This window comes from Manis pentadactyla, chromosome 6, assembly GCF_030020395.1.
Source record: "Manis pentadactyla isolate mManPen7 chromosome 6, mManPen7.hap1, whole genome shotgun sequence".
Taxonomy (NCBI): domain Eukaryota; kingdom Metazoa; phylum Chordata; class Mammalia; order Pholidota; family Manidae; genus Manis; species Manis pentadactyla.
Genome location: NC_080024.1, coordinates 25,454,269 through 25,475,789, shown reverse-complemented (window position 1 = coordinate 25,475,789; position 21,521 = coordinate 25,454,269). Strand labels below are relative to the sequence as shown.

Sequence of the window (21,521 nt, the reverse complement as noted above, 5' to 3'; positions counted from 1 at the left end):
GTGCTTAACTATACAACGATGTGGGCTGGCTAGACAACCTAATTCTGTGATACAGAACACATATATAAACTTCTGATTCCATGTATGTTTTAGCTTAATTATATCACCACAATTTTCATTCCTTTTATTTTGGTTTTAATTTTAAGTAAGATTTCACTCTTCTTTATTGCACATAAAATCATTCACTCCATGAAAAGGTTGGTTGTCTGGTAAGTAGCTTCCCTTGATTATCCTACCAGAAACTCAAACTTAACGTGTCTAAAAAAGCCTTTCATCTCTACTCTAGCTCAGCAAAGTGATCTGTCTTCAGCCTTCGCTATTTCTAAGACTTGCATTATCTTCCTGGGAGTTTGATGGTCTCCGTTCCACAGAATTCTCTTGGTTCCTTTTGCTGTCCCATGTCCTTCATATCCAACTAAGCCCTAAGTCTCATAGTTTATATACACTCTTTTGGACTGAATTATGTCCTTGAAAAATTCATATGTTGAAGCCCTAACCTCCAATATGAGTGCATTCAGAGATGAGGCTTTTCGGAGGTAGTAAGTATTGACTAAGGTCATAAAGGTGGGGCCCTAATTTGACAGTGGTCATGCGAGAACATGGGTCTACAAGCCAGGAAAAGGGCTCTTACCACAACTTGATCAAGCTGACACTTGATCTTAGACTTCCAGCCTTCAGAATTGTGGGAAAAAAAATACATTTTTGTTGTTTGTCACCCCTTCTGTGGTATTTTATGGATGGCAGTCTGAGCTAAGACACTTGCCTGTGTGTCCTTACTGTGCAGTAATTCTTCCTCCTTTGGACTGACACAGTGTTTCTACCTGGGTTGACTCTTCATCACCATTCACAGACTTCTAAAGGAGCCACCTAAATAGTCTATTTTTCTTTAATCTCTCCTCATCTCTGATGCAGTCAGTACAGTGTTGCCAGATTAAGTTTCCTAATTATACCATTCTTGAATTTAAGACCTCCATTGGTTCACTTCAGCATACAAAATTAAATATATTGAATTTTATAGCTGCCTCAGTTTGCCATTTAAGGTCATTATTCCCTATCCAGACAGCGTACCCTTTCACCCATTATTGCTCTTGTGTGTTACATTTCAGTCAGGTCGGACTGCAGGTATTTATTGAAACAGCTCCTGGGCTTTGCTTCTTCATTACTATATCTGCTGAGTCCATTGTCTGAGTTGGTCTTCCTATTCCATCTCCACTCATCAACATTCTTTACCTCCTTCAAGCCCAACTCAAATGCATCTCTTCATTGAATCCGTATCTGTGTAAGAGGATTGCATTCTTTTTCCTTCTTTGATCTCCCGTAGCCCTTTGCTGGCATTTGTCTGCGACAGCGGGCATATTCTGCTGTGTGCCTTTGTCTTCTGGCTTTTCATAACCACTCCTATCCCACTAGATTCTAAGTCGGCTCTTTGATGGCAAAGACCTTTGGATACTTGAAATACTAGAGTGGTATTTTTTAAATCTCTGTATTTTTAAAATGCAGGAATTTTAAACAATTAGAAGGCACTTCAATTGTTTTTAAAAAAAGAATTTTTAATTGTCTTGCAACTGCAGTATTCTCTTCATTTGTATCTGTAAATCAAAACTTAATCAGTAATTTCTGTACTACTCAAGCAGTAACAGTGCCTGTAAATTTGAGAGTCAAGTGTAACTTTAAGAAGGGAGAAGCACAGAAAGTGTGAAAGGTGGCTTTTCAGTTGACAATTGACCTTCATAATCTGATAGCCAAAATATGTCTGCTCTTTTCTATTTTTATTTCTTGTGAGGTATAAACAGGCATATTTTAGCTTGTTACAGGGTTTATAATTTGATCTCATCATCACAATATAATTTATAATATGTAGGCATGAGATCAGTTCTCACTGGATAAAAAGAGAAAAAAAAGCTTTAGCAGTTAACTCTCAAGATTATTTTCTGACATTTCCCCTACCTTTTTGGTATAGAAAAGGAGACTTACAGGATAGAGAAGTGCAGCTTTTAATATGCTGATGAGTTAAGCTCCCTGGAAGCAGATGCTGAATCCTATTGAAAAGAATTTCATTTGAGTTATTCTTACGGCATTGTTTAGCGAAATACTACACAAAAAGTCTTGACCTGTGTGTTTGAAATGGCAGATGTTCACAGTGAGGATTGAGCCTTAGGGCAACATAAATCTTTAGTATTCTGTGCCTATTTGCTCAGTAAATGGGTTGGGTGGGAGAAAAAAGAAAGGTCCAGGGAGTTATTTACAAAGCAGCTGTTCTTGGTGCTGCAAACAGTAGTGCTTCCCTAAAGATAAAAGCAAGCCAGTAAAAACCCCAGGAGTGATTGAGTCCACCAGGTCAACAATGAACAACTTCTCTCCCAGAACTTTGTTTTCATTAAATATTTTTGATGCAAGTCAGGTGGGCAAGGAATTTTTTTTTAAATTTCTGCCAAAAGGGGAATTTTCAGCAATTTCTTGAAATTTGACAAAGCATCAGCAAAGTATAACACTAAGCACCTTCATTCTTTTAACAAATATTTGTCGGTATTCTGTGTGCTCAACACCTTGCTAAGCCTACAGATTCAAATGCAAGTTTTGCGTTGCCAAGATAGCATTAATATTTTAAAGTGTGTATTTGACCCATGCTATACTGGAAAGAAAAAAGACTAGAGCTTTTTGGAGGTGATGCTGGGTTGAGGTGGGCAGTCGTGGAGGCAAGTCGGAATGTCTCCCCAGTCACGTTATGGAACACGTAAAGCAGACAGGCTGCATGTATCTGAAAGCCTAACTTTTGAAAGATTTCCACAAGTATCATTTTGTTTTTACTGTGAAAGTATATATTTGAAAGTATATGGAAAAATGATAAAATCCAATCTATTTAAAATAGTATGGAAGATATCAGGATGTTTATCCTATTTGACAAATAGCTCTTACAATAAGTGGTCAAATGGTAAATTGAGGCTTAAAATTGCACACAAACACATTTGAAGTTCTGTGTAGTTTTTCCTGGGCTCCAGGCAGTAGGGAACCACTTTTTCCTAGGGAATGATGCCAAATAATCAACATGGTTTAAATGTACATAAATGCAATGTGCCCCTACTCCTTGGTCTCTCATCCCCTAGTATTCATGTTTACTGTTTTAACCACCTCTTGGGCTAAGCATACTCAACATGTACATGCATGTGTACACACAGACCTCAGTGTGTTAACCACTGTCCTTCCCACCCTCCTGGTATTTTTCCTTGTACTTCAGAAAATACTTTTCTTCTCCTTTTCCTTCTCTCTCCTTTACTATTCTTTTTTTTTTTAAACACTCTCCTACTTTCTCTTTTCTTTAAATTTGTGGAGCAAAAATGAAACAAAAGAAAACTATGCTTAGTTAAGAGTGACTCAAACTTCCTCAATTTATGGCATTCTGAGTATCTGCACAATTTTTTACATGCTGCCCCCAGACCAAAAGAAACATTTCACAGTTCCATTTAATTAGCATAGTAAGTATTTATGCTTAACAACTTGGTGGGCTTTAAAAAAACATTTAAAAAATCTTTGCATTTTATACTTAGAAACCCACAATTATTTGCTGGTAAGATGTGTGTGCCTGTTGGGTACAACTCAGCCCTCAAACCTGGGAGTCAAATTGGGTATTGTCATCCTAATTTCTTATTCCACATTTGGTTTCCATTCAGTATTTGCTTTTAAGTCACAAACATTATCAAACACCCAATTTTGCAAAGCTAGGGATGGCATCCTTGAAAGAAACATAGTATAATCTAATATTGAAAAACTGTGAACTACTTCAAGCTAGTAGTTTGTGTGGTGCCTGATGGATGTTATGTGAATTCTCTGTGATGCCCTAGGGTACCATGACACAGTTTGGGAACTGTTGGCATTATAGCAAAAGAATAATATTTGTATCAAAATAAAATAAAGTCAGTTGTTTCAAGTAGAAGTAGACATAATTAATCTACTGATCTTGGAAGTCCCTTAAAATGCCCTCAAGTCCTTTTTTCTAAATCTCTGCAAATTTATTCACCTATCATTTCACTCTTTTATGATAAAGTTCACTTTTTTTAAGCACCTGCTCTTCAAGATGGAAAATCAACAATTTCATTTCCAATCATATTTGTTTTGTGTTTATTAGTGTTTCCTTTATATACTTTTAAAATAAAAACCGTATATATTTAAGGTGTACAACATGATAACTTCATATACATAGTGAAATGATTACTATAATCATGCTAGTTAACATCATCTCACTGGAATGTGACTATTATTTTAGTCATATATTTGATGACTATACTTTTCATCAAATAATTACCATTAAAGTTGATTTAGCTTTTGAACTTGACCTCAGCATGTAATAATGAAACATTTTAAATAATACCATGTGGAACATATTCTAACTTAAAATCAGTTAACTAACAAATATACTTATAGAAACTGACTTGTTTTTTTAATTGGTGTAAGTCTGGGGAGAGGAAATCACAGGGCAAAATACCTCTAAAATCCGAAATCAGTCAAAGGGAGAAATGAAGTTTAAAACCCATTTATTGCTTACAAACTGCAGCCCAGGGCCATCTCTCTCTGCTCCTGAAGAAGCCAGCAAGCAAGCCAGCCCCTCCCTTAAACTTTCAGGTTCAGACATATTCTGGAAATGTTACAATTTTATGCACAATTGGAAATTTAGCATAGATGCTCCCTGAAGCAGTCAAGAATCCCATTTTATGTCATTTTAAAGTTATTTTATTACTAACTGTCCAAAAGACAGCCTGACTTTTGGCACAGAAGTTTGGGCTTGCTTTTGTCCTTAGTTTACCTTCTTTCGGCATTTCCATTTGACAATGTGCTTCTAACTAATTTAGTAACAAGGCTTAGGTGTAAAAAAGCAATGTGAAGATTGATAGGTTGCCATTATCTTATTTGACTTTTGTTGCCTTTAAACAGATTGTTGATGTTGGACTAAAAATCTATAGACTGTGGATGTTAAATCTGGTTAAGGATCCAAAATGTGTCAGTTTCCTTATTTTCAATTAAACATCTTTAATAAGAAATGGTAGTACATTGAGTAGAGCATTTGTTCTAAAAAATTGGGCGGGGGGTAATGTTTTACAATATAAGCATAAGAATTGTTCTACTTTAAGTAAATAGAAACTGCTGAAAATAAAAAATAGCACTTAATTTGGATATGTAACATGTTTTAAAATGAAATCCAGAGAATTTAATTTGGACAGCTAGTATGTATTTTTAAGTGAAATCTAGAAAAGAATTTTTAGTTTAAAGTTTTATAACTAATGACCCTTCTTATTGTTAATGGATATGCCGTCAGCCAGTAAATTTAATGGTGCGAGGACGGAGTGGCTTAACTTCATCTTCCTCCTTTATAAAATAAAAGACTGAGTCATTCAATTGATTTAATTTATGGGATGTTTTTCTGTTTATCTTTCAGATTTTATTGATCTGATCCAAGGTATCTTGTGACTGCTGTCTGGAGTTAAGGTTGGTGGTGTGTTTACATTGATTATGAATAAACCGTGAAATAAAATAGAGGCATCTTATTAGGGCTTTGGATAGCTAGGTGAGACACTTGCAGAGTGTGGGAGAAAGCTGAAACTTCATGGGAAATGGATACGGTTCAGACTTGTGACACTTTTAAACATGTTTTGCTGAGCAGTGTTTTTGTTTTCATAGTATGATTTTACTGATCATCTAGAGTTTCATTTATTTCACCTTAGTAGCTGACTTTTGAGTAAATAAAAATATTCATTTCTAATTAATTCATTTAATAAATACTCATATCAAAAGAATGACTTTCTTTCTAAAGCTGAAGAACGTTTTAAAGAATGGTCAGCTTTCTGAATTTTCAGGAAAACACTTTTGATAGCCACATTTCCTAAGGTGGTAAGGTTGAAAAATTGCTTATCAATTGCAAATTTCAGTTATTTAGCAGAGGTTTTAAGATGGCCTTCCTTTTGTTCTGTTTTCTTGTTAACGGGACTCAGAACCAGCTTCACTGAATTTAAAGTAACAGTGGAGCTTTGGAGGGCATTCACATCAATAGCTTGGAATTTCATTTATCCTATTTTCTTCTCTAGAACACATATTCAGGTTTTAAAACAAAATAAGCTAACTCCCAAATGAAATGAGGGCTTTTGTTGCTCATAAAAGAGCAAAATGCCCAGTGTTGCTAAATATTTTGTACATGCTTTTGATTAATAATTAACAGAAAGAAAAGCACTTGCTTTTCCTTTATGCTTACATTAATCAGGAGTTTAGCTTTCAGAGCCCATATTTACCCTTCACACTGCAGCGTCTTACACAAAGCAGGCACACAGTAAATGTGTACCTTCTCTGGCCTCAATTCTGACCTCGCTCTTCCACCTCCAGTACCTCACAGGAGCGCGCGCGCATACACACACACACACACACACACACACACACACACACACAACTGATATTTTTCCTCCTTTTCATGTGTGAACTGTACTTTCCTATCTGTGTGGTCAATAGCAAACAGAATATATTGAAGTCATGCCCTACTGATAATTAGCAACTTAATAAGGAAAAAAGTAAGATGTCTACACAAATTAGGGTTGAAAGTCTCTATTTATAACTATTATTTTATTAAGTGTTCATATAGATTAGAGTTGTATTTATTAAAGTCACTCAGCCTGGCTTCCTTTTATATTCACTCCTCATATTCTTTATAGTCACTCTTCCATATATTCGATGTAAATTTGCACACATTTAAATGTCGAATATCTTGTAAGACTTTGTGCATTTTCTTGCTACTCTTTCTTTTTGTGCCAGCCCCTAACCATTTGTCAAGGAGAAATTATAAGTAGAATGTGATTTTTTGCAAAGTATAAATCTTTAAATCAGTAATATTTTCAGTGCTCAGGGTTAATTTTGAAATGTTAATTTTTTGTTATAATTAAAAGTAAATTTTCTATTGTCTTCTTTAGGTTTTTGTCTTATGGTTTTTATGCTCCACATAATAACTTGTAATCTTATCCTTTTAGCCACTTTTCAGAAGGGAAAAAAAGAAGAAATATGTAAAAAGAAAAGAAATGAAAGATTTTGTTTTAAAAAATAACTGTAAGCATAGTACTCAAAAACTTCTTAATCTGATCATCCACCCAGCTTCCATATGGAGAGTTTCTTTTGTGGGAGAGTGGACATAATTTAAGTGTGTTTAGTCTAACTGTGAAAGGGTGACTTAAATATTCCAAAATAAATATATCAATTGAAATATATAAAGTGTACATAAAAATGTATATATATTTAAACCTTTCATATTGCCAGGTCTTCCCAGTTGAAATGTGTGTTTAAGCACAATTGGTATTACATTTCCTTCCAATTGAGAATGAAAAGATAAGTTAAATTTAATGGTTACATAAATCACATTTTGGAAAAGCAGCTAGATATAGCAAGGCTTTTAAAAAATATATTAATTCATCAGAAATAGCCAGTGTCTCAACATAAAATAAGATATATGACAAAATTCGCCATTCTTTTCTCAATTAGAGCTAAACTTCTTTTGCTTCAGGATAAAAGGGTTTCCCTCAAAGAAAACTGTATTGTTTAATAATATTATTAGCTGAGAAAATAACTAGTGTTGCTAGATAAAAACAAAATATAAAATGGGGTATCAGAAATATCCTTGCACTAATGCACAACAAAGGAAACCATCAATGAAATGAAAAGGCAGCTTATTGAATGGAATAAAATATTCACAAGCCATGTATCTTGTAAGAGTTAATATTCAAAATAAATAAAGAACTCATGCAATTCAGTGGCAAAAAACCAATCTGATTAAAAAGTGGGCAGAGGATCTGAAAAGACATTTTTACAAAGAAGACATACAGACATGGCCAATGGGTATAGGAAATGGTCAACATCCCTCAATCATCAGGGAAATGAAAATCAAAACCACAATGAGATGCCACCTCACACCTGTTAGAGTGGCTGTTATCAAAAAGACAAGTACATAACACAAGGTATAATAAGTGTTGACAAGGATGTGGAGAAAAGGCAATCCTTGTGCACTGTTGGTAGAATTGAAAATTGGTATAGCCACTATGGAAAACCGTATAGAGAGAGGTTCCTGAAAATATTAAAAATAGAACTACCAAATAATCCAGCAATTCCGTTTTGGAGTATTTATCTGAGGTTAATTGGTATAAAAAAACTGTACTTTCCTATCCTTGATAGGGAATTCCATTTTGGGGTATTTATCTGAGGTAAATTGGTATGAAAATTTGTATAGCCACTATGGAAAACCATACAGAGAGAGGTTCCTGAAAATATTAAAAATAGAACTACCATATAATCCAGCAATTCCATTTTGGGGTATTTATCTGAGGTAAATGGAAACACTCACTTGAAAAGATATATGCACCTCATGTTAAAGATTTATTTACAATTACCAAAATATGGAAACAACCTAAGTATCCATTGACAGGTGAATGGATAAAGAAGATGTAGTATATATGAATATATGTGTATACACACACACAGATATATTATTCTGCCATTAAAAAGAATGAAATCTTGCCATTTGTGACAACATGGATGGACCACGAGGGTATTATACTAAGTGAGATAAGACAGAAAAACAAATCCTATATGATCTCACTTGTATGTGGAATCTAAAAAACAAGATAACCCATTATCTCAGATATATAGAGAGTAAAGAGAACAAAACGGTTCCAGCAGCATTGGGCAAAATGGGCAAAGGGAAGCAAAAGGTGCAACTTTAATTTTTAAAATAAGTAAGTAATGAGGTGTAATATTCAACATGGTGACAGTTATTAATAATGTATTGCATAATTGGAAGCTGTTAAGATTAGATCTTAAAAGTTCTCATCACAAAAAGAAGAATCTGGAACTATGGTGACAGACGTTATTGTGGGGATCTTTCTCAAAATATACAAATTTCAAATCACATTGTATATCTGAAAGTAACAATGTATACAAATTATAGCTCAATAAGTTAAAAAATAAAATGTTTCTGCAGTATTTCATCAATTCTAAGATGCACATTTTTTTCACACTAAACAATGTAAAATAAAAAAATGCCATGGTTAAATTGGCAGGCATTTTTTCTTTCTTGGTGGCATGTGAAGTGTATCTTAAAATGGATTGTATCTTAGATTCTGTGAAATGCATTATTACTGAATTTAGATAGGAAAATTTTTTTAATTCCCTAAAATAATGACCAGAGAGAGTCATAGTGAAATACAAAAACTAGAAAGTCAAACTTGATTCTGATTCTTAAAATATTTTACATCATACTTTTTCCCTTTTAAAAAAATGTGCATTGATTTTTCTGATATATTTTTTCTCTTAATTATTAACACTGTAAGCAATATTTTGGTGTATTTCCCTCCAATTTTTGTCTTGCTTTGTTTTCACAAAATTGAAGTTAAACTTTGTTTCTTGTAGCTTTTGGTTACTTGAAAATGTGATTTTAATGACTGTACAATATGTTATCCTATAGACATTCCATGATATTTTTTGTGATTTACTCATTGTTGGACATTCAGATGATTTTCAATATCTCATTATTTCAACTGGGACCTGGGCCTCCTTCCTAATTCTAGCCTGTCTCTCTGCCGTGAGTTCTGATTATCTTCTGTGCTTTCATACTGCTGGGCTGCCTGTAGTCAAGCTCTCTGATTTTATCATCTTATCTGTAAATGAGTACAAAATTAACATACTTCACTTAAAGATTAAATGAGATAATGTATAGTTATGAATCTTAAGTAGAAAGGATCTCAATTGTCTAGAAACAATTCCTATCAAAAGCCTTTTCTTTTTCTAGGTTTTACGTGAGAAATAAATTCTGGTACTTGTCTAAAGACAGAGAGTAACACTAATGAAGATCTTTAAATGATTATCATAAAATAAAATGTAAAAATGAAAGAAGCCAAAAGTGATGTGATAAAAATATATATATTAAGTGATGTATTTTAAATTGAAAGTAATCTGTGTTTTGCAGAGTGGTATTATATCTTTTATTAAAGATACTTTTTTTTTTGGCCATTATTAATATTTTTAATTGGCTATGTGTTATAAAGCACACAATTACCATATAATTCCCTAATAAAACTGATAAGTGAAGCTAATGTTTTTTTTTTGTTTTTTTTTTGTAGATAATTATTTTTTATTGAAGGGTAGTTGACACACAGTATTACATTAGTTTCAGGTGTACAACACAGTGATTCAACATTTACATACATGATAATTCTAGGTACCAGCTATCACCATACCAAGTTGTTACAATATTTTGACTATATTCCTTATGCTATACATTACATCCAGGTTACTTATTTATTTTACAATTGGAAGTGTGTACTTTTTTTTTTTCTTTTGTGAGGGCATCTCTCATATTTATTGATCAAATGGTTGTTAACAACAAAAAAATTCTGTATAGGGGAGTCAATGCTCAATGCACAATCATTAATCCACCCCAAGCCTAATTTTCGTCCGTCTCCAATCTTCTGAAGCATAATGAACAAGTTCTTACATGGAGAACAAATTCTTACATAGTGAATAAGTTACATGGTGAACAGTACAAGGGCAGTCATCACAGAAACTTTTGGTTTTGCTCATGCATTATGAACTATAAAGTCAGTCCAAATATGAATACTCATTTGATTTTTATACTTGATTTATATGTGGATACCACATTTCTCTCTTTATTATTATTATTTTTAATAAAATGCTGAAGTGGTAGGTAGATAAAAGATAAAGGTAGAAAACATAGTTGAGTGTTGTAAGAGAGCAAATGTAGATGATCAGGTGTGTGCCTGTAGACTATGTGTTAATCCAAGCTAGACAAGGGCAATAAAACATCCAAGTATGCAGAAGATTTCTCTCAAAACAGGGGGGATGAGGTTCTAAGCCTCACCTCTGTTGATCCCCAATTTCTCACCTGATGGCCCCCCTGCGACTGTGCCTGTCTTAGGTTGTTCCTCCCTTGAGGAATCTTACCCGTCTCTGGCTAACCAGTCATCTTCCGGGGCCATACAGGGAAATGTAAAGTTGGTAAGTGAGAGAGAAGCCTTATTGTTTGAAAAGGTTAGCTTTTTACTTCTTTGCATATTTATGCCCTATGGCTTCTATGCCCAGCATTCGTCTTAAGGCATCTTTACCACTTGGAAGAATTATGATACTCGGTAAATTTGATATGAGGCACGAATTCTATTTAAGGGTTGTAATTAGGAAGGAAGAAGAAAAGCTATAGAAGTAGTAGGCATAAGAAAACATGGGAAGATTGATTATTTCTTTGACATATCTTCTTGTAGAGTAACTTCAGCATGTGTAGGTTTTAAACTACTAATTAAATTGCGCACACACATTAACATAATAGGAGTATAGTTACATAACCAAAGCATACCTGTAATTACCATCCATCTCCAGTGAAACCAAGAAAACCAGTTAGGCACCTTAGGCATTTGTGAAAACTTATCTATGATATGGTGGATATTGTCCAACTGAACTTGAACAGTCTGAGAGAAATCAGACAAATTAAAACAACCCATTCCTGGGGACTGTTCACATCCCATATGTTCTTTTAACAGTAAATAGTCTGTAGTTGTAAGATTTTGGAGCGCTAAAATTTGCACTTCTCCTAATTCTTGGTTGAGTTCCAACAGTATAGATCCAGTCAAATTTGTTGTTTTACTGTATGCACAGGCCAGCTTAGATATCTCCTTCATTCCCATGGCAAGTCCAGGAACTGGTGGGATGAGTGCATCTACAGCTGTAGCAGTGCGTGGATCTTTATTGGGGGTTTTTGAAGATCAGTTTCTGGCATGAGTCTTCCCGAGAGTGCTGATGTTGGAAGTTCTTTTTCATATCGTATCTTAGTTGATTTTCGGGGTAGCCAAATTAGGCTTTGATCCTCCTTATAAACACAAACAGGCCCTTTGCCTACACTTTTATATGCCCTTTACACCCTTGTGTAGAACTCACTGGAGGTCACCACACAGGCACTGCCTTTTTTTTTTTTTGGTGTCATTAATCTACAGTTAGATGACGAATATTATGTTTACTAGGCTCTCCCCTATACCAGGTCACCCCTATAAACCCCTTTACAGTCACTGTCCATCAGCATAGCAAAATGTTGTAGAATCATTACTTGCCTTCTCTGTGTTGTACAGCCCCCCCTTTCTCCCACGCCCCCATGCATGCTAATCTTAATACCCCCCTTCTTCTCCCCCCCCCTTTATCCCTCCCTACCCACCCATCCTCCCCAGTCCCTTTCCCTTTGGTACCTGTTAGTCCATTCTTGAGTTCTGTGATTCTGCTGCTGTTTTGTTCCTTCAGTTTTTCCTTTGTACTTATATTCCACAGATGAGTGAAATCATTTGGTATTTCTCTTTCTCCACTTGGCTTGTTTCACTGAGCATAATATCCTCCAGCTCCATCCATGTTGCTGCAAATGGTAGGATTTGCCCTTTTCTTATGGCTGAGTAGTATTCCATTGTGTATATGTACCACATCTTCTTTATCCATTCATCTATCGATGGACATTTAGGTTGCTTCCAATTCTTGGCTATTGTAAATAGTGCTGCGATAAACATAGGGGTGCACTGATCTTTCTCATACTTGATTGCTGCATTCTTAGGGTAAATTCCTAGGAGTGCAATTCCTGGGTCAAATGGTAAGTCTGTTTTGAGCACTTTGATGTACCTCCATACTGCTTTCCACAATGGTTGAACTAGTTTACATTCCCACCAGCAGTGTAGGAGGGTTCCCCTTTCTCCACAGCCTCGTCAACATTTGTTATTGTTTGTCTTTTGGATGGCAGCCATCCTTACTGGTGTGAGGTGATACCTCATTGTAGTTTTAATTTGCATTTCTCTGATAATTAGTGATGTGGAGCATCTTTTCATGTGTCTGTTGGCCATCTGTATTTCTGTTTTGGAGAACTGTCTGTTCAGTTACTCTGCCCATTTTTTAATTGGGTTATTTGTTTTTTGTTTGTTGAGGCGTGTGAGCTCTTTATATATTCTGGACGTCAAGCCTTTATTAGATCTGTCATTATCAAATATATTCTCCCATACTGTAAGGTTCCTTTTTGTTCTATTGATGGTGTCTTTTGCTGTACAGAAGCTTTTCAGCTTAATATAGTCCCACTTGTTCATTTTTGCTGTTGTTTTCCTTGCCCGGGGAGATATGTTCAAGAAGAGATCACTCATGTTTATGTCTAAGAGGTTTTTGCCTATGTTTTTTTCCAAGAGTTTAATGGTTTCATGACTTACATTCAGGTCGTTGATCCATTTTGAGTTTACTTTTGTATATGGGGTTAGACAATGGTCCAGTTTCATTCTCCTACATGTAGCTGTCCAGTTTTGCCAGCACCACCTGTTGAAGAGACTGTCATTTCCCCATTGTATGTCCATGGCTCCTTTATCAAATATTAATTGACCATATATGTCTGGGTTAATGTCTGGATTCTCTAGTCTGTTCCATTGGTCTGTGGCTCTGTTCTTGTGCCAGTACCAAATTGTCTTGATTACTATGGCTTTATAGTTGAGCTTGAAGTTGGGGAGTGAGATCCCCCCTACTTTATTCTTCTTTCTCAGGATTGCTTTGGCTATTCGGGGTCTTTGGTGTTTCCATATGAATTTTTGAATTATTTGTTCCAGTTCATTGAAGAATGTTGCTGGTAGTTTCATAGGGATTGCATCAAATCTGTATATTGCTTTGGGCAGGATGGCCATTTTGATGATATTAATTCTTCCTAGCCACGAGCATGGGATGAGTTTCCATCTGTTAGTGTCCCTTTTAATTTCTCTTAAGAGTGACTTGTAGTTTTCAGAGTATAAGTCTTTCACTTCTTTGGTTAGGTTTATTCCTAGGTATTTTCTTCTTTTTGATGCTATTGTGAATGGAGTTGTTTTCCTGATTTCTCTTTCTGTTGGTTCATTGTTAGTATATAGGAAAGCCACAGATTTCTGTGTGTTGATTTTGTATCCTGCAACTTTGCTGTATTCCGATATCAGTTCTAGTAGTTTTGGGGTGGAGTCTTTAGGGTTTTTTATGTACAGTATCATGTCATCTGCAAATAGTGACAGTTTAACTTCTTCTTTACCAATCTGGATTCCTTGTACTTTTTTGCTTTGTCTGATTGCCGTGGCTAGGACCTCCAGTACTATGTTAAATAACAGTGGGGAGAGTGGGCATCCCTGTCTTGTTCCCGATCTCAAAGGAACTGCTTTCAGCTTCTTGCTGTTCAATATAATGTTGGCTGTGGGTTTATCATAGATGGCCTTTATTGTGTTGAGGTACTTGCCCTCTATACCCATTTTGCTGAGAGTTTTTATCATGAATGGATGTTGAACTTTGTGAAATGCTTTTTCAGCATCTATGGAGATGATCATGTGGTTTTTGTCTTTCTTTTTGTTGATGTGGTGGATGATGTTGATGGACTTTCGAATGTTGTACCATCCTTGCATCCCTGGGATGAATCCCACTTGGTGATGGTGTATGATCCCTTTGATGTATTTTTGAATTCGGTTTGCTAATATTTTCTTGAGTATTTTTGCATCTACGTTCATCAGGGATATTGGTCTGTAGTTTTCTTTTTTGGTGGGGTCTTTGCCTGGTTTTGGTATTTGGGTGATGTTAGCTTCATAGAATGAGTTTGGGAGTATCTCCTCCTCCTCTATTTTTTGGAAAACTTTAAGGAGAATGGGTATTATGTCTTCCCTGTATGTCTGATAAAATTCCGAGGTAAATCCATCTGGCCCGGGGGTTTTGTTCTTTGGTAGTTTTTTGATTACCGCTTCAATTTCGTTGCTGGTAATTGGTCTGTTTAGATTTTCTGTTTCTTTCTGGGTCTGTCTTGGAAGATTGTATTTGTCTAGGAAGTTCTCCATTTCTCCTAGGTTTCCCAGCTTGTTAGCATATAGGTTTTCATAGTATTCTCTAATAATTCTTTGTATTTCTGTGGGGTCCGTCGTGATTTTTCCTTTCTCGTTTCTGATACTGTTGATTTGTGTTGACTCTCTTTTCTTCTTAATAAGTCTGCATAGAGGCTTATCTATTTTGTTTATTTTCTCGAAGAACCAGCTCTTGGTTTCATTGATTTTTGCTATTGTTTTATTCTTCTCAATTTTATTTATTTCTTCTCTGATCTTTATTATGTCCCTCCTTCTGCTGACATTAGGCCTCATTTGTTCTTCTTTTCCCATTTTCGATAATTGTGACATTTGACCATTCATTTGGGATTGTTCTTCCTTTTTTAAATATGCTTGGATTGCTATATGCTTTCCTTTTAAGACTGCTTTTGCTGTGTCCCACAGAAGTTGGGGCTTAGTGTTGTTGTTGTTTGTTTCCATATATTGCTGGATCTCCATTTTGATTTGGTCATTGATCCATTGATTATTTAGGAGCGTGTTGTTAAGCCTCCATGTGTTTGTGAGCCTTTTTGCTTTTTTTGTACAGTTTATTTCTAGTTTTATGCCTTTGTGGTCTGAAAAGTTGGTTGGTAGGATTTCAATCTTTTGGAATTTACTGAGGCTCTTTTTGTGGCCTTGTATGTGGTCTATTCTGGAGAATGTTCCATGTGCACTTGAGAAGAATGTGTATCCTGTAGCTTTTGGATGTAGAGTTCTGTAGATGTCTATTAGGTCCATCTGCTCTACTGTGTTGTTCAGTGCTTCCATGTCCTTACTTAATTTCTGCCCAGTGGATCTATCCTTTGGAGTGAGTGGTGTGTTGAAGTCTCCTAGAATGAATGCATTGCAGTCTATTTCCCCCTTTAGTTCTGTTAGTATTTGTTTCACATATGCTGGTGTTCCTGTGTTCGGTGCATATATATGTAGAATGGTTATATCCTCTTTTTGGACTGAGCCCTTTATCATTATGTAGTGTCCTTCTTTATCTCTTGTTACTTTCTATGTTTTGAAGTCTAGTTTGTCTGATATTAGTACTGCAACCCCTGCTTTCTTCTCGCTGTTTTTTGCTTGAATTATGTTTTTCCATCCCTTGACTTTTAGTCTGTACATGTCTTTGGGTTTGAGGTGAGTTTCTTGTAAGCAGCATATAGATGGGTCTTGCTTGTTTATCCATTCTATTACTCTGTGTCTTTTGTTTGGTGCATTCAGTCCATTAACATTTAGGGTGACTATTGAAAGATATGTACTTATTGCCATTGCAGGCTTTAAATTCGTGGTTACCAAAGGTTCAAGGTTAGCCTCTTTAGTATCTTACTGCCTAACTTAGCTCGCTTATTGAGCTGTTATATACACTGTCTGGAGATTCTTTTCTTCTCTCCCTTCTTGTTCCTCCTCCTCTATTCTTCATATGTTGGGTGTTTTGTGCTGTGCTCTTTCTAGGAGTGCTCCCATCTAGAGCAGTCCCTGTAAGATGTCCTGTAGAGGTCGTTTGTGGGAAGCAAATTCCCTCAGCTTTTGTTTGTCTGGGAATTGTTTAATCCCTCCTTCATATTTAAATGGTAATTATGCTGGATACAGTATCCTTGGTTCAAGGCCCTTCTGTTTCATTTGATTAAATATACCATGCCATTCTCTTCTTGCCTGTAGGGTTTCTGTTGAGAAGTCTGACGTTAGCCTGATGGGTTTTCCTTTATAGGTGACCTTTTTCTCTCTAGCTGCCTTTAAAACTCTTTCCTTGTCCTTGATCTTTGCCATTTTAATTATTATGTGTCTTGGTGTTGTTGTCCTTTGATCCTTTCTCTTGGGGGTTCTGTGTATTTCCGTGATCTGTTCGATTATTTCCTCCCCTAGTTTGGGGAAGTTTTCAGCAATTATTTCTTCCAAGATACTTTCCATCCCTTTTCCTCTCTCTTGTTCTTCTGGTACCCCTATAATACGGATATTGTTCCTTCTGGATTGGTCACACAGTTCTCTTAATATTGTTTCATCCCTAGAGATCCTTTTATCTCTCTCTATGTCAGCTTCTATGTGTTCCTGTTCTCTGGTTTCAATTCCATCAATGGCCTCTTGCATCCTATCCATTCTGCTTATAAACCCTTCCGGAGTTCGTTTCATTTCTGTAATCTCCTTTCTGGCATCTGTGATCTCCCTCCGGACTTCATCCCATATCTCTTGCATATTTCTATGCATCTCTGTCAGCATGTTAATGATTTTTATTTTGAATTCTTTGTCAGGGAGACTGGTTAGGTCTGTCTCCTTCTCTGGTGTTGTCTCTGTGATCTTTGTCTGCCTGTAGTTTTGCCTTTTCATCGTGATAGGAATAGTTTGCAGAGCTGGGACGAGTGACGGCTGGAAGGACTTCCCTTCTTGTTGGTTTGTGGCCCTCCTCTCCTGGGAGAACAGCGACCTCTGGTGGCTTGTGCTGGGTAGCTGCGCGCAGACAGGGATTCTGTTTCCTGCCCGGCTGCTATGGAGTTTATCTCTGCTGTTGCTGTCGGTGTGGCCTGGCTCAGGCAGCTGCTCCAAAGTGGTGGAGTCCCGTTGGAGGGGGAGCTGCTGGGAGGCTATTTATCTCCGTAAGGGACCTCCGTGCTCCCTGCAGCCCAGGGGACTAGTTTACCCCGAGATCCCCAGATTCCCTCCCTCTGGATTAAGTGTCCCGCCCTGCCCCTTTAAGACTTCCAAAAAGCACCCTCCAAAACAAAACAACGACCACAAAAAATTAAAAAAAATTTTTTTTAATTAAAAAAAAATATATATAAAATGGCCGCTTGTTTTTCTTTATTCTCCGGCGCCAGCCTCAGGCATCTGCTCACCGGTCTTGCTGCCCTGTTTCCCTAGTATTGTGGTCCCTATCCCTTTAAGACTTCCAAAAAGCGCTCGCCAAAACAAAACAGAAAAAAAAAAAAAATGGCAGCTCGCTTTTCTTATGTCCTCCGGCGCCAGGCCTCCAGTACCCTCTCACCGTTCTTGCTGCCCTGTTTCCTTAGTATCCAGGGCCCCGCGCATGCATTGTGTCTGCGCTCTAGTCCAGATGGCGGGGGCTGGGTGTTCAGCAGTCCTGGGCTCCGTCTCCCTCCCGCTCTGCCTGCTCTTCTCCCGCTGGGAGCTGGGGGGAGGGGCGCTCGGGTCCCGCCAGGCCGGGGCTTGTATCTTACCCCCTTTATGAGGCACTGGGTTCTCGCAGGTGTGGATGTGGTCTGGATGTTGTCCTGTCTCCTCTGGTCTTTATTCTAGGAAGAGTTGTCTTTGTTATATTTTCATAGATATATGTGGTTTTGGGAGGAGATTTCCGCTACTCTACTCATGCCGCCATCTTGGCTCCACCCCTATTAAAGATACTTTTAACAAACTAGGTAGCATATAGCACAATTAAGCAGACTTTCACTTAAAAAACATAATAGAAAATGCTAATATCTAATATAATCAGGAGTAGAGAGACAGGGTATTCTTCATGTCTTACTAGTAAGCCTCAGTACTTTGAGCTTTCCATAGTGAAGAGAAACAAGCCTTTGACCAGCTTACATAGTCAGTCTTCAGTACCACCTCAGGGAGAAGCTCTGTCTCCCCTCTAACTTCCTTCATATTGCTCTACACGTCTCTCATAGCATTTTTTGTGCTTCTTTATGTTATAATTATTTATGGATATGTCTTAACTCCCCTAGCAACTCATAGCAACTGGGGTCTGCTACCTTGTTCCTCCTGCCATAGGGCCTTTTACTAGTAGACACCAGGAAATGATTATTGTATGAATTCTAAAGATTAGAAGCAACAATGAACAATTTTACATATCTGTAAGCTAAATACATAGTAAATATATATTTGAACAATTTTATTACATATCTATAATATAGCTAAATATGTATATGTAGGTGCATATATATTATAGTAACTATTAATCACTGTATTTTTCCCCATGATCATGGAAAAAGTTGAGGAAAAAAAAGCAAAGACTTTAAATAAATCACCCAAAAGATATTTGAGACAATAATAATCAATAAGCTTAATTTGGGGAATTTAAAAAAGTAAAGGTATGAAAAAGGTGATTCATTGTACTTTATTACTACATTTAGCATAAAATAATAATAATATAGTTTTGGAGGAAAACCTATCCACTTCAACAACTGGTGTTGGCAAAACTGGACAGCTATATGCAAGAGAATGAAACTGGATTATTGTCTAACTCCATACACAAAAGTAAACTCAAAATGGATCAAAGACCTGAATGTAAGTCATGAAAACATAAAACTCTTAGAAGACAACATAGGCAAATATCTGAATATAAACACGAGCAAGTTTTTCCTGAACGCATCTCCTTGGACAAGGGAAACAAAAGCAAAAGTGAACAAATGGGACTGCATCAAGCTAAAAAGCTTGGACAACATCAACAGAACAAAAAGCCATCCTGCAGTATGGGAGAATATATTTGTAAATGACATATCTGACAAGGGGTTAACATCCAAAATACATAAAGAACTCACACACCTCAACATCCAAAAAGCAAATAACCCAATTAAAAAATGGGCAGAGGATATGAACAGACAATTCTCCAAAGAGGAAATTCAGATGGCCAACAGGCATATGAAAAGGTGCTCCATATCACTAATCATCAGGAAAATGCAAATTAAAACCACAGTGGGTTATCACCTCACACCAGTTAGGATGGCCAGCATCAAAAAGACTAAGAAAACATGCTGGCGAGGATGTGGAGAAAGGGGAACCCTCCTATACTGCTGGTGGGAATGTAAACTAGTTAACCATTGTAGAAAGCAATATGGAGGTTCCTCAAAAAACTAAAAATAGAAATACCATTTGACCCAGGAATTCCACTCCTAGGAATTTACCCCAAGAATACAAGTTCTCAGATTCAAAAAGACATATGCACTCCTATGTTTATTGCAGCACTATTTACAATAGCCAAGATATGGAAGCAACCTAAGTGTCCATCAGATGAATGGATAAAGAAGAGGTGGTACATATACATAATGGAATACTATTCAGCCATAAGAAAGAAACAAATCCTACCATTTGCAACAACATGGATGGAGCTAGAGGATATTATGCTCAGGGAAAGGATATAAGCTAGGCAGAGAAAGACAAGTGCCAAATGAATTCCCTCATTTGTGGAGTATAACAATGAAGCAAAACTGAAGGAACAAAACAGCAGCAGACTCACAGACTCCAAGAAGGGACTAGCAGTTACCAAAGAGAAGGGGTGAGTTGAAGGAGGGTGGGTGGGGAGGGAGGGAGAAGGCAATTGAGGGGTATTATGATTAGTACACATGGGGTAGGGGGAATCATGGGGAAGACAGTGTAGCCCAGAGAAGACAACTAGTGACTCGGTGGCATCTTACTACACTGATGGACAGTGACTGCAGTGGGGTATGTGGGGGGACTCAATGTGGGTGAATGTAGTAACCACATGTGAAACCTTCATAAGAATGTATATCAATAATACCTTAATAATAAAAAATACGTAGAGAAAGTACAAATTATCTTTAGATCTTAAAACTCACTGATAACCAATATTTAAAAAAAGAAGAAAAAGAAACCCTATCCAGAATTCTAATGATCAGATTGATATGTCACAAAGTGGCTTTGAAATTCTGGAAAAGATTTGTAGAATGCCTAATTATTTGATTACCACTTTAAGGAAAGATACATAGTTGCTAGAATCACATTTCAAACAGCAAAGACCATTTAGTCCTCAGAGAATTTGCTTTCTCTTATGCAGCTTTCTGAAATTTAAGCATCGTAATTACATATTTTGTTTTTAATAAAAAAGTAATCCTTTCCTATTATAAACATTATAATAAAAAAATAAGCTCATGACATGATTTGGAGTGGGAGGGTTGGGAGGAGGTTGAAGTGGAAAGTGTAGGGCAGGAAAATTTTTCTCTTCTTGCCTTGTAGGTTCTTTGGCTGGCCCGATAATAATTAAATTGGCATAAGACATGTTAATAGGAGAAAAACAAATTTAGTTTCATATACATGGAAGGTCATAAAAATATGAGACTAAAAGTGACAAAAGCAGTCAACTTTTACACCTTTTTGGCAAAAACAAATTGTGAAGAATTGACAAGACAAAGAAGTTGGAGCTTGGGGTAGTAAATTAATGAAAAAGTTAACGAGGTTTGTTTATGTGGCCTTTCTGGCCCTGAGTTCCCAGTCTCTGGTAAAAAGAATGTCTCTTTACCTCCTGGTACAGGGAGGGTGCCTTTCATGTGGGAGATTTATTTTTTGCTTTCAGGCAGACAAAGGAGGGTCAGAGTGTCCTTTTTGCACTGGCTGTTTCTTAAGTAACTTTAAAATAATCAATGTGCCAAAGTGGTATATTTGGGGGCAGGCTGTCTTGAACCCCATCAGAGACAAACTTACTATCATTTCTCAGTTCCCTCATATTTAATGAACTGTCTCAGGAATCTGTGCTCCTAGAATTGCTTCTTTATTTTGACTGTCTTGACATACTGAGGAAATAGGCTTATTGATGCCACAGAGGACACATTGTAAAACACAACCCACTGGAAATATCTGAAGTAAAAAGTAATGGATCTGTTTATTTTCCCTGAGGGGAAAAATAATGTTCTGATTCTTTTTTTCTTAACTAAGTGTTTGTAGTATCAAGTG

General features: G+C 36.6%; 1 protein-coding gene across 20 annotated transcripts in view; it reads left to right on the top strand.

Annotated features, from left to right (window-relative positions):
• Nucleotides 1-21,521, top strand: part of MAP2 (microtubule associated protein 2) — a 283,777-nt gene that overhangs the window by 61,378 nt on the left and 200,878 nt on the right. For all 20 annotated transcript variants that reach the window (XM_057503615.1, XM_057503613.1, XM_057503612.1 and 17 more), the window contains exon 2: nt 5,429-5,478. The gene's annotated coding sequence lies outside the window, so the exon portion shown is untranslated. The remainder of the gene's footprint in view (nt 1-5,428; nt 5,479-21,521) is intronic.